Below are 15,142 nucleotides of genomic sequence, written 5' to 3'. Positions count from 1 at the left end.
ATTTGAACTTTATAAATGAAATACAAAGCAAATCTGACTCCCCTCAAATCTGTATGCTGTAGGAAGCAATGGACTTCAACTATTGAGAACTATTCAATCAGGTTTTCAAAGAACAAAACATGTTGTCCAGATGCATGTAGAATTTTGACTACTAAATTTGCTTTTGTAAGAGCCCACTTGACTTGTCTACAGTCTTATTAGCTATCTTGAAAAATTATTATTATACCATAGTTTCATCCTAGGCTGTAGATTGGCTGTAATGCTGTTGCTGCGTATTGGATTATTAAATCTTGACAGCTTTTGTAAAACTAGTGATCGTTCCAATAAGAAAATTAAGATGAATATATTCTTGGAAAGAGACAAGTGGAAACTCATTCTCTGAGATGTAAACATGGACATTTGAGATCTAAGTAGTTGCTACACCTACACCATAGTCGGCACTGGAAAACAGACCCTTCACTCCCAACACATTTAAACCAAATCCACATCTTAATCTGTCACTAAACTGAGTCTGATCTTCAATTTACTAAATTTATAAACTAGGATAATACTTTTTACTGAAGAGTCTATAGCTTCAAAACTCATTTTGATATGCTCAAAACAATGTTTGTGTACAAGTCGTTTTCTAGCATTAAGATATTTGTTGTCAAGCTTGCCACTCACTTAAAATAAAATCATGGATGAACAAGTAAAACTGTATTGGGATCTTTTAATTAAAAATATGGAAGTTGCTCTATCATTTCTATGTGGAGAGTTTGTTTCTATATTAGTTATAGAGTTTTTATCATATTCTTTGTGCTAACAGCTCAAAGAGCCTGCTACAGAGATACCCATGAGACCCAAGTGACAATTAGTTTATTTGAAAATGAAGGACAGACTGTTATTGGTGAATATGTATAAAGTTCCTCCATAATTACAACTGAAGCATCCTTTATTAGAAGCATTTCTCAAATGACCGAAGCCCTTTCCCTGAGGTATCAAGAGGAAGGCCATGGCCTTGGATACCAAGGATGCATGGACGTAAGATCAAATTGAACCTCTTGATCCTTGTTCCTGATAAAAATTAGTGACTCCAGAAAATGAAAGAAGCAATATTCATGGGATAAATAGTTCTTCTAACTGTATAAGAAAGAACAGAACCTATCAATGTTTGGGTAATTGGTATCTGACACCACTCTTTAACGCCAACTATCGTGCGTCTCTAGAAAACACACTGTGAGGCAGTTCTGAAGAACAACAATTCTTGAATATATCTCAGTTAGAGCCTTGTATCCTATTTACACGGACATATTCTTTTCACATATCAGGTCAAAAGAAACTTATATATCCTCTTTAATTGTTACACTTAAAGCCCAAACTTGTTATATGAAATCTGCCATTGATAGCTCTCCTTGGATATTCCTATCCTTTATTTTCTACAAGAAGCTTTATCATTAAAAGGCAAAACCAGACCAGTTAAGGAGGAAGAAATATGTGAAAAGAAAATCTAAATCTGATCACATTTCTGACTCTGAGGTTATATTACCTCCATTTTTCTAAATTTCTACTGCTTAAATCTGGGATGGAAAAAGGAAAATACCAGCCGTTTTCTCAAGATTATCAATATGTTTTTCTTTCTCTCAATCATCTCTATTTTTCATTGTTTTGCCTTTATTTCATATGTCCAGTAGAATTATCCTTAATAGGATAGATTTCTCTATGGTAATTTAAGTTCTTTTTTTTTCTGAGAATACTGAAATAATGACAAGATAAGGAGGATAGGGACTATAGCTCAGTGATACAGGAGTTACCTAACATGATGAGACCCTGGATTCAATCCCCAGTGCTGAAAAAAAAAATGAAATAAGGCGAGAGACTTAATGACCATTCTAATACCCTATAAAAATATTTTAAATGATGAAAAGGCAAAAAAGCTCTCCTTATTCAAAAAGTTACAGAGGAATTCAAAGCAGGATACACAGTGAAAATATCCGCAATATTTTCTTAGGATGTAAAAGATGTAAGCTTCTACTTCCCCTAAATATGGACTAGCAGTTTACTGAAAGTGGATTATATCAGACCTTAGGAAACCTCAATGCCCCTTTCCAGGTTGGATCCGTGCCACCTGTGAGTTAGGGACAGGCACATCTAAGCCACAGGTGTCAGTAGTCTTTGTTTTTATACTATGACTGAAGAGCAAAGTAATGTACTGAATACTCAGGCCTGAACATTTTGCATGCTGAGCATATCTTAGTATCCCTTGCCACAGGAATCTAGACCACTATTGTCTGAACTTAACAGCTACAGAGAAAGAACAAAGAAGGTTTAGTTTTTCACATATTTCTGAAATTAACATTGGTAGGCTTTTATACCTCCTGTAAGGTAATTTTTAGATTTTAGTGCATCGGGAATATTGGCGTGCAGTTTTCTTGTATTTTGTTATAGGGGTAATGCAATCCCATAAAATAAGTTTGGAAGTATTCCCTCCTCTTTGTTTTTTTTATAATAGTTTGATTCTTATTCTTTAAATATTTGGTAGAATTCACTAGTGAATCCATTATATTGGGCTTTTCTTTAAATAGACACTTATTATTGTGGTCCAGTCAGTCACCTTACTCATTATTAATCTGATAAGATTTTCTCTTTTTCATGATTCAGTATTAATAACTTTTGTTGACTAGGAATTTATAAATTTCTTTGAAAATATCAAATTTGTTGGCATATAATTGTTCATAATACTCCCTTGTGATTTTTCATATTTGTGTGGCATTGAATTTTCTCTTTTTTTAGCCTAGCTAAATATTTGTTGATTTTATATTTTAAAAACAGCTAATAGTTTCATTTATCTTTTTTAAATCATTTTTTCTAGCTTCTATGGAATATGTTTTCTGCTCAGATCTTTATTATTCCTTCTACTTACTTCCTTATGCCTTCTATTAACTTTGAAATTTGCTGTTCTTTTTCTAGTTCATTGAGTTGTAACATTAGGTTGTTTATTTGGGGTCTTTCATATTTTTTGATGTAGGTATTTTTTTTCTATAAGTTTCTTTCTTAGAAATATTCTACTTTACCTAATAAGTTTTGGTATGCTGTGTCTTTATTTCCATTGTCTCAAAGCATTTTCTAAATTTTCCTTTCAATTTTTTCTTTGACACATTTGTTGTTCAGGAGCATATAGTTTCATTTCCTTTTATTTGTGAATTTTTGTTAGTTTGACTTTTCATTCCCTAGCCAGAGAGCTGGGCTTTTTAACCCTAACTGCTGAATTCTTGTATCGCTGTAATCATATTTTGTGCCAAATGGAAGGTGGACAAAAATATAAAAAGGCAACAAAGATTCACTCTACCTGCTTAGAACCAGAACTTCTCTGATCCAAATCATTCTCCCATCTTTAGAATTGTAAGTGGCTACAGGGCCAGGCTATAGACAATATTACTATTGAAAATTCTTTTCCCTTCTCTTCAAGGCAGTAAAAGAGCATTTCTGAACCTCTCCTTCCACATTGACATCAGCTGACAGCTTTCAAGCTGCTCTGAGTCCAGGTTGGCAAGTACCACCTAGTGTTATGGTTTAGATATCAGGTGCCCCCCTCCAAAGCTCAAATGCAAGAAAGTTTAGAGGTAATAAGAGTATCAACCTAATCATGCATTAATCCTCTGAAAAAGATTAACTGGGTGGTAACTGAAGACAGGCAGGGTGTCACTACAGGTTGGAGATTGGAGCATGGCCTTGAGGTTTATGTTTTGTCCATAGTGAGGGAGGAGTGCTCTCTCTCTCCCTCGGCCCCTCTCTCTCCCCCTCTCTTTCTCCTGGTTCCATGTACTGAACTGCTTTCCTTCATCACACTCTTCTGCCATGATGTCCTACCTCACGTCAGGTCCAGATCATGTGGAGTCAACCATCTGTGGACTGAGACACTTGGAACCATGAGCCCCCAAATAAACTTTTACTCCTCTAAAATTATTCTTGTCAGGTCTTTCAGTCACAAATGTGAAAATGCTGACTAAAACACACAGGTTCATATGGATGGAAAAGCCTCTTGCCGTTTCTATGGGTTCTTCATATTCTGACACTCTCCAATCCATCTGCTAATTACTGTTTGATTTTTGGAGTCTTCTAATAACTGTTTAATACACCCATCCAGATTTTAAAACAGTATGTGGTAAAAGAATCAGGATAAGGTGTGCTTACTCTATCTTGTCTGTAATCAAAATTTTCATGGTTTTACCTTAAAAACAGTGAAGTTTAAAGTTTTGTCTTCCTTGTACATAATAGATGTTTAGTGTACTAAACAGAATTTAGTCAATTTTCAAAGATTAAAACATTAAATTACCCAACTTTTAAAAACTATTCAATAGTAGATTTCCTAATTTAAAGGATGACTGTAATCCATGGATGAAATAATTTCAGAGTGTTTGTTTGATGAACCTCGTTTTAGAGTGCTGCAGCCATGTCATGGAAGGTTTCATTGCAGTGTGCATCGCTAAATGAGGCCAAGTCATCAATAGACTCAGCAAATGACATAGCAGTCCCCATTGCCACACTAGCTGGATTTCAGAACTTGTACTTATCACTTTGAAAAGGGAATGAGGAGTCGGGAAATCTATTTTCCACTTAATTTTTCTATACTGAGTTGTTCCTTCTTTTTCTCCTAGGAAATCTCCAAGATTTTACATTTCTTTTGGATGGTTGAAGGCTGCCAAACTCAGTGTTTCAATGTGCATTTCACATGACAAGTGGAGGATGCTCCCTGGAGGTCTCTGACAGAAATCAGCATGCTCAAAACGCTGCCAATGCCACAATAGGAAAGGCATACATGTTTGTGGAACACCGAGAGCTGCCAGGAACAGATCAGCTTGAGAGAAAAATGCTAACCACAACCCAACTTAGCTTCTATTTAAAGGGACCATTTGAGTAAGACATATTAAAAGGTTTATAAAACATGCAGAAAGTTGTTAGGGTCCAAGTTTTCGAGGTATTCTATTTATTTTTCTGTGGTTCTTGTCATAGTCTTATGTTGTTTTCTAAGGTATCTTGATATTTAAAGAAACATCATAACAGTGTATTATTCTCTAAAATTACAATCTCTGTGAAGATGGCAAATAACAGGCTATGTGAAATTCCAAAGAAATTACTGTGAATGTGTCTACATGAAAAACACATTGCTGCTATATATGTGTTCGAGTTTTAAGAACAAACTAGCATTTGGCTTTACTGACACTAATTGTTATGCAACTGATGAAGTACTTATGTACAGTCATAAATTTAGAGAATATTATTTAAAAATATTTTCATAAAATACATATATGATTACAAAGTCGTTTTGGTCAAGCCTGCCCAAATAATTTTGATTTGAGGCATATTTTTTAACATGAGCAAAAATAATGTTTAAACCCCAAATAAAATAATCCTTCCTATGTATCATTAGCCAGTATTAATTTGCATACATTGATATATGAACACTAAAATCAGAAAAAGTAGAAACCTCAGTGTTGCTCTTAAATATGTGTATGGTCCTTATAAACAGTTGGAGGAGACAGCAATGTGTCTGGACATGTTTGGAATAAATAGAGAGGAACTCCTTCAAAATGTTCCCCTAGTATCCAGACACATTTTATGAAGTGCCATCTTTAATAATTCATGGTTTTAATTCGAGGCATTTATTACAGGGCTTGATATTAACATGAAATCTCTACTGGAAGCCCTATGTCTGAAGCTATTTATCATCTTGGCTTTTTTTTTTTTCAATCTATCAGTATGCTTTTCTCTGAAAAGCAAAAAACCTTAGGAGGGAAGGGAAACGTGGGGTCAGGTAAGGTTTGTTGGACAGAAAAGAGTTATAGCTGAGATAGTATTGGGAATTTCATTTTTTTTTTTTTGCCAAAATACTATTTTAATTCAGGATTCAACTGGAGAAAAGAGCCAAAAACAAATGTCAGCAACTTTCAAGATTTGTTTAGGATTAGCACCATTGTGGGTGGCCTGAAATGACCAGTAGGTCAAATGACTATGATGCAAAACACGTATGAAACAGCATCAATATATGTATCTCATTTATTATGATACAAGGGCAATTGACGGTGAAATATTTCCCTCCTTTTCCCAAATACTTCCATTGCAGTTGACTGCAAGCATTAAAACAGACCTCAGGAAAAATCAGTCATCATGCTAATGACTGGATCCTGGAAATACACATACAATATAAGGTATAAGACTGTATTATTAAAGGTTATATTGCAGACTCAGCAAAGTGTTACACGTTTATAGCCAGCTTAAAACGGATTAAAGCCATCCATTAGCCTGCTACAGAAGAATTCTAATCACCTAGGAAGGTTTGCATTGGGAGACCACATTTGAAGCCTGTCACTAAGTGGTACTATGTTGGCAGCATCTTGTCAAAGGATGTACTTACCAACTAAGAATTAGGAAGCTGCCAATAAGTCCAACATTTCTTTTACTCAAATCATAGAAAGGTGTGTGTGTGTGTGTGTGTGTGTGTGTGTGTGTGTGTGTTCCTTGCCAAAGTAGAAGGGAAATCAAATGCCATAACCCTGAGACGTCCCTTTCCATCCACACTGACTTCCTCACATGGGCTTGGGAACTGGGCAAGCAAGTGCTATCTACAATAAATATTATTTCCTGCATGTATACCAAAGCCACCTGTTCAAACAAAGCCAACAAATGATGTCAATGCTTAAGTGGCTTAAGCTGTAAGACTCCTCCCTCCAGAGTGATAGGGAGCAGAGCATTACCCATCCATCTGGCCACCACTGGACTCTCCCTGTCATTGAGTTTCAGTAAGCCCTATATTTCTCATAACAACTCAGGGGATTTTCTTTGGTCTCTCAGCAACCTACTCCACTTTCCTAGTGCAGCCTAGCTGTGGATAGAACAATGGCACATCAAGACTGTGGTCGCATTTTTATGGAAAATTATACCACATTATAATTTCCAAATGTTTGATCCCCAGATATTTTTAAAACATCCTGAATAGTTGTCTCTAATAAGTACTCTGCAGATTATGGAAACAAGGAAATTATTACCATTTTATTGAGAGTCAACCACCACTACACTTTTGCCAACATCATCTTCCTGCATAGCAAATTCTGCTGCAGAGCCAAATTAATTTGTGTATTTTTTAGTATGGCTGAATTCATTTTATATTTGCCTTTCAAAGCTCTCTTTGGAGACCTTTATATTTGAATTAACTGATTGGTGATCTACTCTTTACAGACTAGAAGATTGATAGAGTGAGCCAACAAGTACTTAAAAGACCACTTACTCTTCAGTCATGCAACAAAGTCAAGTTCTCCTTTGCATTCTTAAACTCAAACACATAACACACCCACAAGTAGAATACAATCTATGGTTCCATTCAAAACCATAACCAAGAGATTTATGGGTTATCCAGGAACACACCTGAGATTCTTTCTGGCTTTGCAAGCCCTCCTCAAGAAACACTTTGAGGAGCCTAAGATTTTATGAGATGCTATTAAAGTAAAGAACACAAAGTTTGTATCCTGAGATTTATACCTCTCCATTATATGAGTACTGGAAAGTTCTTTACCATGGTACTTCAAGATGGACCCTAATCTTTTCTTTCATTTATAGAAGATTCCTCATTTTTCAAGCTTCCTAATTGCCAGATCGCCAGATCAGAAATGTGATAGCTTTTTCAGATTCATTGCACCACCATCTGCTCAAATTCTCTCTCCCACCAATGCTTCATTGAGGTAGCCATGACCTGACTCTAAGTAATGCAGATAATATCTCATGCATGCAGTATCTTCATTCACACATGGTAACACTTCTCATACTTGGATGGCACTTTGTGCTGGTACTCCAATCTACTGTTAATGACAAGATATTTGACATAAATGAACTTGTGCTGTAAATGAATTGGGAAGACCTTTCACAAACATAAATATTTGTGAACCAAGTGTAGGGGCCACCCACTACCTTCCAATTTTGAGTTTGAATTCTGATACTTTTGTTTTATCACCTGGTTCAGCCTCAGGGATCCATCAACAAATATGCTTATCCCAAAATTTCATAGATACAATTCCCATTTGCATAGTATATAGGTTATCTGCAAACTTATCTCATAAGATAATAAATTAGAGGAAAATTATGTACAGATATGAATTCTAAAGAGAAGACATTGAATTTGGTACCAATTCAAGCTTAAGTACACAAAGAATACAGTTTTTTTAATACATAAATGAGGCATTTCTGCATGTTGCACCATTTATATTAATACTGTGCTGCTTCTCTCAAGTTCATTTTGTGATAACAGCATGAAATGCATTTCATTAAGTTAAAGTGTGGTAGTATTAATATAATGGCTGATGGCATCTCTAATTTGAGAGGCCTGCAGGGTTAGTTTTACAGAGGCATTTTCCTTAGCAACCCAAACAGAGCTGTAGAATATCTGTGGGATATTGCTTCTCCTCAGGCAAGAATTCATCCCTTTGGCCTAGTAGATTCTTTATAGGCTATAGAAACATTAAACAAAACATAGCACCCTTGCCACTTCTTCCCAGGAAGCAACAGTATATTGTCTCTAGTTTTGCAAAAGCATCTTCCAGAATTTTAGTACTAATTAGATTAATCGTGGAACAGAGGATGTTGGGAGCAAATATGCCTAGGTAAATTTTTATGAAAAATAGTTAGATGTCTCATAACTTAAAAGGAAATTTTTTTTCTTTTGCATTATTCCTAGGACTTATTAGAATGAAGAACATTCCAGCACTGTGTATCCATAATATTAATAAAAATTTAACAAGCAATCAGAATCAATATTCTTTGGCGAGTAGATGTTTTAAAATTGCCTCAACTCCTGCAACGGTGGGACTGGCTATGTAAAACAGCATCATGAACAATTATGTACTCAAAAAAATCATTTGAAGATAATGTGAAACAGCTGAAAGAAGCAACATGTGTCTGTAGTGTACCTATTGTATTTACCTGAGGACTTTCTAAGGAATGGCAATTTTTACTTGGCATAAAAATGCACAATACTAGCTCAGCTTTACAATCTGTTTTAACAAGCGCTGAGCTCCATGGCTGTTTTAGCTACATTTGTTGTTTCAAAACAAAGGAAAAAAAGGAAAGAAATTGCGCAATGGTATAGATGCTATTTTTCTTCTTTTTAGAAAATTGGAAAAAAAAACTGTCTTATTGAGCCTTTCAAAACTATCTTGAGCAACAACCATTTAGAAGTATTGTATATATGCAAGGCTACTCTAGACTTGGTGATAGGCATGGGCCAATGGGAAGTGTTCTTTCTTCCTTTCAATACCCCACAGATGCCTTTTAAAAAGTGGTATTTCATAAAAGGCACTCGTAGTATATGTCATTATGGAAGATCCAATAAGAGAAGGACTAGAGCCGGCTTTGGTGTTTGGGGAAGTTTATTTATACAGAAATTAGAGATCATTTGGCATTTAGTATTTCCTTGAAGAATGACAACTACTGTAACAGAAAAAAAGAGAAGAATTATTTATTTGGCTTATTGTATCCTTCATTTCAAGGATTTCTGACTTTTTTTTTTGAGTCTCTGACTCTTTCTTGAAATAATATTTTGCTACCTGTATTTGTTCTCTTATTTCTTTGTTGGAGTGATCAATTTTTGCTTGTATTTGCTCATTTAGGTCATTCTTTAATTCCCAGATCATTTTAATTATGAGCCTTCTGAACTCCTTCTCTGACACTTCACCAACTTTGCTGTCTAGGGGTTCCATTTTTGTAGCATCCTGGTTTCTTTGGGGCACTTTCCTCCCTTCTTTTTTCATGTTGTCTATGTGTCTTCCTTTCTTGCAGTGTGGGTCTGAGATATTACAGTTTCTTCCCAATATTCTTTTAGTTCTCATGCAGATTATCTGGGTCTCAGCTTGATGTTGGGCTTCCAGACCCTGCTGGTGTCCCTCAATATATGCTACTGAAACTAAAGCTGGTGGTGGCAATAGCCCAGGGAATTTGAGATTATAGTGGAGGTGACCCAAGATGGATGCAATGTCTTACAGAGATGAGGTTGAAAGAGTGGGTCTAAAACTCTCTTTCTGGTGCCTGCTCTGAGACATAGCTGCTTCTAGGCCCTGTCTATCGTCAAAATGTTAGGGCCTACTGTGTAGGGAAGGCTGTGACAATGACTGCAGTGTCTCAAGATGGAAGTGGGTTAGGTTATAAATAAGTCTAATAGAAAACATAACCAACAGACTAGATCAGTTGGAAGAAAAACATTAGATAATGAAGACAAAGTTATACAATCTGGAAAATAAAGTTGATCTCACAGTGAAGATAGTAAACACATATTCCTGGGGATGTCGAAAACTGAAATACTCAAAAAATTATCAAATGTGAGGCTAGGAGTTTAACATATGTCTTTGCAGGGTGAGGAATGAGTTAGAGTTTTGATGTATGAATTTGCAGAGAACAAAATTAAATCCAGAGTAATATCCAAATGGATTCATGTTCTGTGATCACTTTTGTATAAAACACAAAACAGCTTGAGAACATATAAATGCTATTTTAAGTGAAATGTTAGTAAATTTTGTGGGAAGTTAAACTAATAGTTGGTATAGAGCATAACATTTCAGGAATATTGCAAACATGTTTTAGGACCTGGGGTTTGTGTTTGGTTTTCTAAAATACTGCAAGGTGTATTTGCTATATGTGCACTTTATATATATATATATATATATATATATATATATATATATATATTTTTTTTTAATATATATTTTTAAATATATATTTAAAATATATATTTTAAAAATAAAATATATATTTAAAAAATCATAAAGCACACAGACACATACCCATACAACATGGTATTAAGTAGACTTGCTGCCAGCAATTCCCTTCACTTTGAACCTTTTTCAAGTCATTGATGCTATATTTAATTTCAAAAAGTTCTTGTTTAAACTTTATAGCCACAGAAAAATAAGTCTATCCAATTCCATTCTTATCTTTTGCTAATGATTTACACCAATGAAAACAGTACATTTTTCTGTATACTCAGGTAATTTTAATTTCACTGAATGGATTCTCTCTGGATGCAAAATAAATATTATTTTATAAACATTAAAAAAAGAAAAAGAAGAAATCCACGTGGATGTCCTCACATATCAGAATATAGAGGTGGGAAGTAGTTACAACACTTCATTTTAAAAGTATATTTAAGTATGTTTACATTTTGTGATATATTTGGCTTTTACCTTTGAGAGAGCAAATGTGTGTGTGTGTGTGTGTGTGTGTGTGTGTGTGTGTGTGTATATATATATATATATATATATATATATATACTGATGAATACAGATAGGCGTGTTAATATATATTATTTTATAGGCCTAAAGTTTCAGACTAAAAAGAAGAATTGAAAACTGGAGTCAGAATATTGTATTTCAATATTCACTATTCAACAGTTTACTTGTTGTCCTTATGTGGGCATATCATTTCTTGTCCTTTAGCCTCGATTTTTATCATTTGTAAAAAGTGAATAGTAATAATTAAAAAGATTCAGGAAGTTGTCAAAAGATCAAGGGAAACACAAGCCAAAGCAAAGAAATGGAAATGTAAATGCACAAGAAGACACTTGACTTCTTTGTGATCTTTGACACTGGTTTGTAAATCAATTTATTCGTTCAATTAATCATGCAGTTATTCTATTCTGAAGTATTACTAGGTGCCACATGTTTTTCTAAAAATTGAAAATCAAAGCTGAACCAGACATGTTCTTTCCACTAGAAACCTTCATCCCCAAAGGACTATACTCCTCAGGAAATGATTTTGCACTTGTACTCTAGACCCCTTTATTTCTTCCTAAATTGATTAAATAAGACCTCACCTCAGGTATGACCCATTAGCCAACTGAGTCCTTGCAGAACACCTGTGAGCTTAATCACTCAGTGATGATACCCAGTTGTTGTGATGAGGCTTGCTTATTTCATTGAGACACAAAGTTTTACAGGTCTTAGATCATGAGGTCACACGTACGTGCTCAGAGATCAGTCAAGTCTGTTAAATCAACGAGCTTCTGTGCCCAAGAGATGTAAAAATCAATGTTGATATATATTGTGGTGATTTAAAGCAAATTTTTGAAACTAAACACATTTTTTATTAAAACTACTTAATAAAAAAGGGAAAGTCATTAGTTTGAGAGAAATAGAAGTCAGAACTTCTCAGAAACAATAAAATTTAAATAACTTCATTTGAAAGCCACAGCCAAAAATGTACACAGCCAGACAGAGGTTAATTGAGATAAGATAATAATGTGTGATCTTCACTGTCTACTCAGTACATAGAAAATATAAAGTCCGAGTCTTAATAGGGTTCCTGTCCTAGAAGGTTATGAAGCTAATTTTCATTAATGCTCATAAATAATTAAGAAAAATAAAGCTAATCAAATATCCAACTTACCCCTAAGTACTTCATGCCACTCTATTCCAAATCCATATAATTCTAGCCTGTATTTTCCCCTCCTGGTTTTTCTCTGCCTTACCAAATTCTGATATAAAATGGCTGATATCACATTATACACATTAAGATAATTTCCTTTCCTTGAGACATATCAGAAGTAGCTTGCAAAGTAATAAATTAAATCACCAGATATTACTTATTTTCTATCTTTAATTTGTTTATTTGTCAAGAACAACTTCCTCAAATGCATTTCTCAGAAATTGAATTTTTTCTGTTGGAAATAAAATAAGCCCCATACTTAACTGTCATTTAGTTTTCTGTACTTTTATGGGGAACCTGATATAGAGTAGCTGCCAGGATGTTTAGATATGATAACAAAATAGATCATTTGGCCTCCTAATTTTTAATAAAACCATGTCTGCAAGCTGATGAACCCCGATAACCTGAAGCAGAGTGTGGCATTTTCCATCACATTATAAGTTTGGGTTTTCAACGACTGGCTTAGAGGAGGCAGTTCATTTCCTCCGATGTGCTTTTCTGGTCAACAGATGGATAGCGGTGATTTCATTATAGACTCATGGTCCAACTATTCAAGCCTCCTGAGGACGTAGTTTACAGTGAGAGAAGTGGAGAGAGAAAAAAAGAAAGAGTGGAGAAAGAAGAAAGCTTTCCACAATTATACATTAAAAATATTCTATTGCATTGCTTGAGAAAACTTGACAAAATTATTATTATTATGAATATTTATGTTGAGAATAGACATTAAAAGTTCAATTTTAGCTCATGTTTTCATAAAATATATCTATATACAATAATAACTGCTACTTAGAGGATTCTCAAAAAAGTTATTCCAAAAATGCAGTACTTATGTTGGCATTCTTTATCATTTCCTAATTAGTTCTGATGGTTTGGGTTACACTACAGAAACAGAAGGTTACAGAATTATTTAGAAAAGGGAAATTTTCACATGAGGAAATAAACGTGTGTGTGTGTGTGTGTTGTGTAAATTCTTTAATAAAACATAAAAGTCATTATAATTTGGTTGCTACATATACATCCTCCACATCTACCATGCTTTAGGAAATGTTTTCCTATTAAATGATAAACCATCTTTTAACTTTTATCTCATGTATCTACCTTGTTACAAGAGATAGTCTTTTTGAGGAAAAAATTATATATTAAATCCCAACAACAAGCATATTCTAATATTGTTTAATTCATCCAATACCAAAAGAGATGCTACTCAAAAAAATTATTGCTAAAAGAATTAATACAGGGGATACAATAATAACTAGTCAACTAGTATCAGCTGATTTTTATTATACTAAATGAACAAGTATTTAATAATCTAATTGTGTATTTAATGTTGCAAACTCAAATTTATTATGTTTTACATTGATTTAATCCTATAAAGTGTTTGCTATGCTACCTCTCTGGATGAACTTGTCAGGTCAGTATTTTAAAGTTAGGTAAAAGGATGATTGTCAATTAAGGAATAGACAAAAAAGATTAGGATTAGACATAAACACATAGTTAGTGTAGTTAAGATAACAAAATAAAATTATTTTAATTTTTCTGGACATTTGAAATAATGAGAAATCCCAGATTCCAGAAATGAAGATTCAAACTCAAAACCACATAACTAGTTTCCATGGATAATGTACTACTAATCATAATGAGTGAATTTGTGCACTCCTAATTTTATAAGTGCATGTGTGTGTGTATGTGTGTGTGTGTGTGTGTGTGTGTGTGTGTGAGAGAGAGAGAGAGAGAGAGAGAGAGAGAGAGAGAGAGAAACACAAGAGAACTTCTTATCTTCATGTGCATAATTTTAGACCCCTAAAGAAAGGAAACAGGAGGTGAATAAATATCACAGTACAAATAAGTTGCAGTTTCTGCAGTGAGCTGGGAAGTCAGATAATCTACTTTCATAAATTACATTTTATGAAATTAGACTGTTTTTTTCAATCCTTTAAAATGTGTGCAAAGATTCTTGAGCCCTTATTCAACTAATGAAGTTCCCTAACACCTGAATACACACAGAAATCCAAAGACCTAATACTAGTGACTAAAATTCTAAACTTGTTGATGAAGCAATTCTTTTCATCAAAAAGGCATGAAATTTGGCTTATACTACCAAGTCCCTGGTGGGTGAGGGAGAAGAGTTATATAAACCTCTTTCATTGATAGAAATGTTGCTGCCTTTCCTCAATAAAAAGTAAGATCATGAGAGACTATAAATCATTGTAGTAAGGAATTATTCATTTCTTTAGCAATTGAAAAAATATTTAAGGATTACAATAGAGATTTCTGAAAACACAGCGATGATTTATGGGCTGAGAGTTATCAAGTATTCTCACCTAGGCCCGAGCTTTGTTTTCCAAATTATGTTCATGTAAATCTGAAGGTCAATAGCATAAACTAATAAAGAAAATAATTACAGGAGGCCTCAAGCAACCAGTGGTAAAGAACAGCTAAGAAAAGCGAAATCTGAAGTATACAAAATAGATTTATAACTACTTGATAGGCTGAAGGCAACATGGATGTCAGCTCCACTGTACAGAAGTGTTCATAACACAGAAGAGTGAAAAGAGAATAGAGAAGATGCATGATGTGGTAACTCCATATACTTCAGAATCAAGCAAAAGTGTTTAAGTTCAATGCTTAAAAGTACAATGAACAATCTCGGGACAAAGGTTTCATCTAAGCATGACATAATTTTACCAATGCTGTAAAATAACTG

The sequence above is a fragment of the Urocitellus parryii genome, chromosome 7 (genome assembly GCF_045843805.1).
Source record: "Urocitellus parryii isolate mUroPar1 chromosome 7, mUroPar1.hap1, whole genome shotgun sequence".
In the NCBI taxonomy this organism is placed as follows: Eukaryota; Metazoa; Chordata; class Mammalia; order Rodentia; family Sciuridae; genus Urocitellus; species Urocitellus parryii.
The sequence above is the reverse complement of the archived record's forward strand: the minus strand, read 5'-3'. Positions refer to the sequence as shown.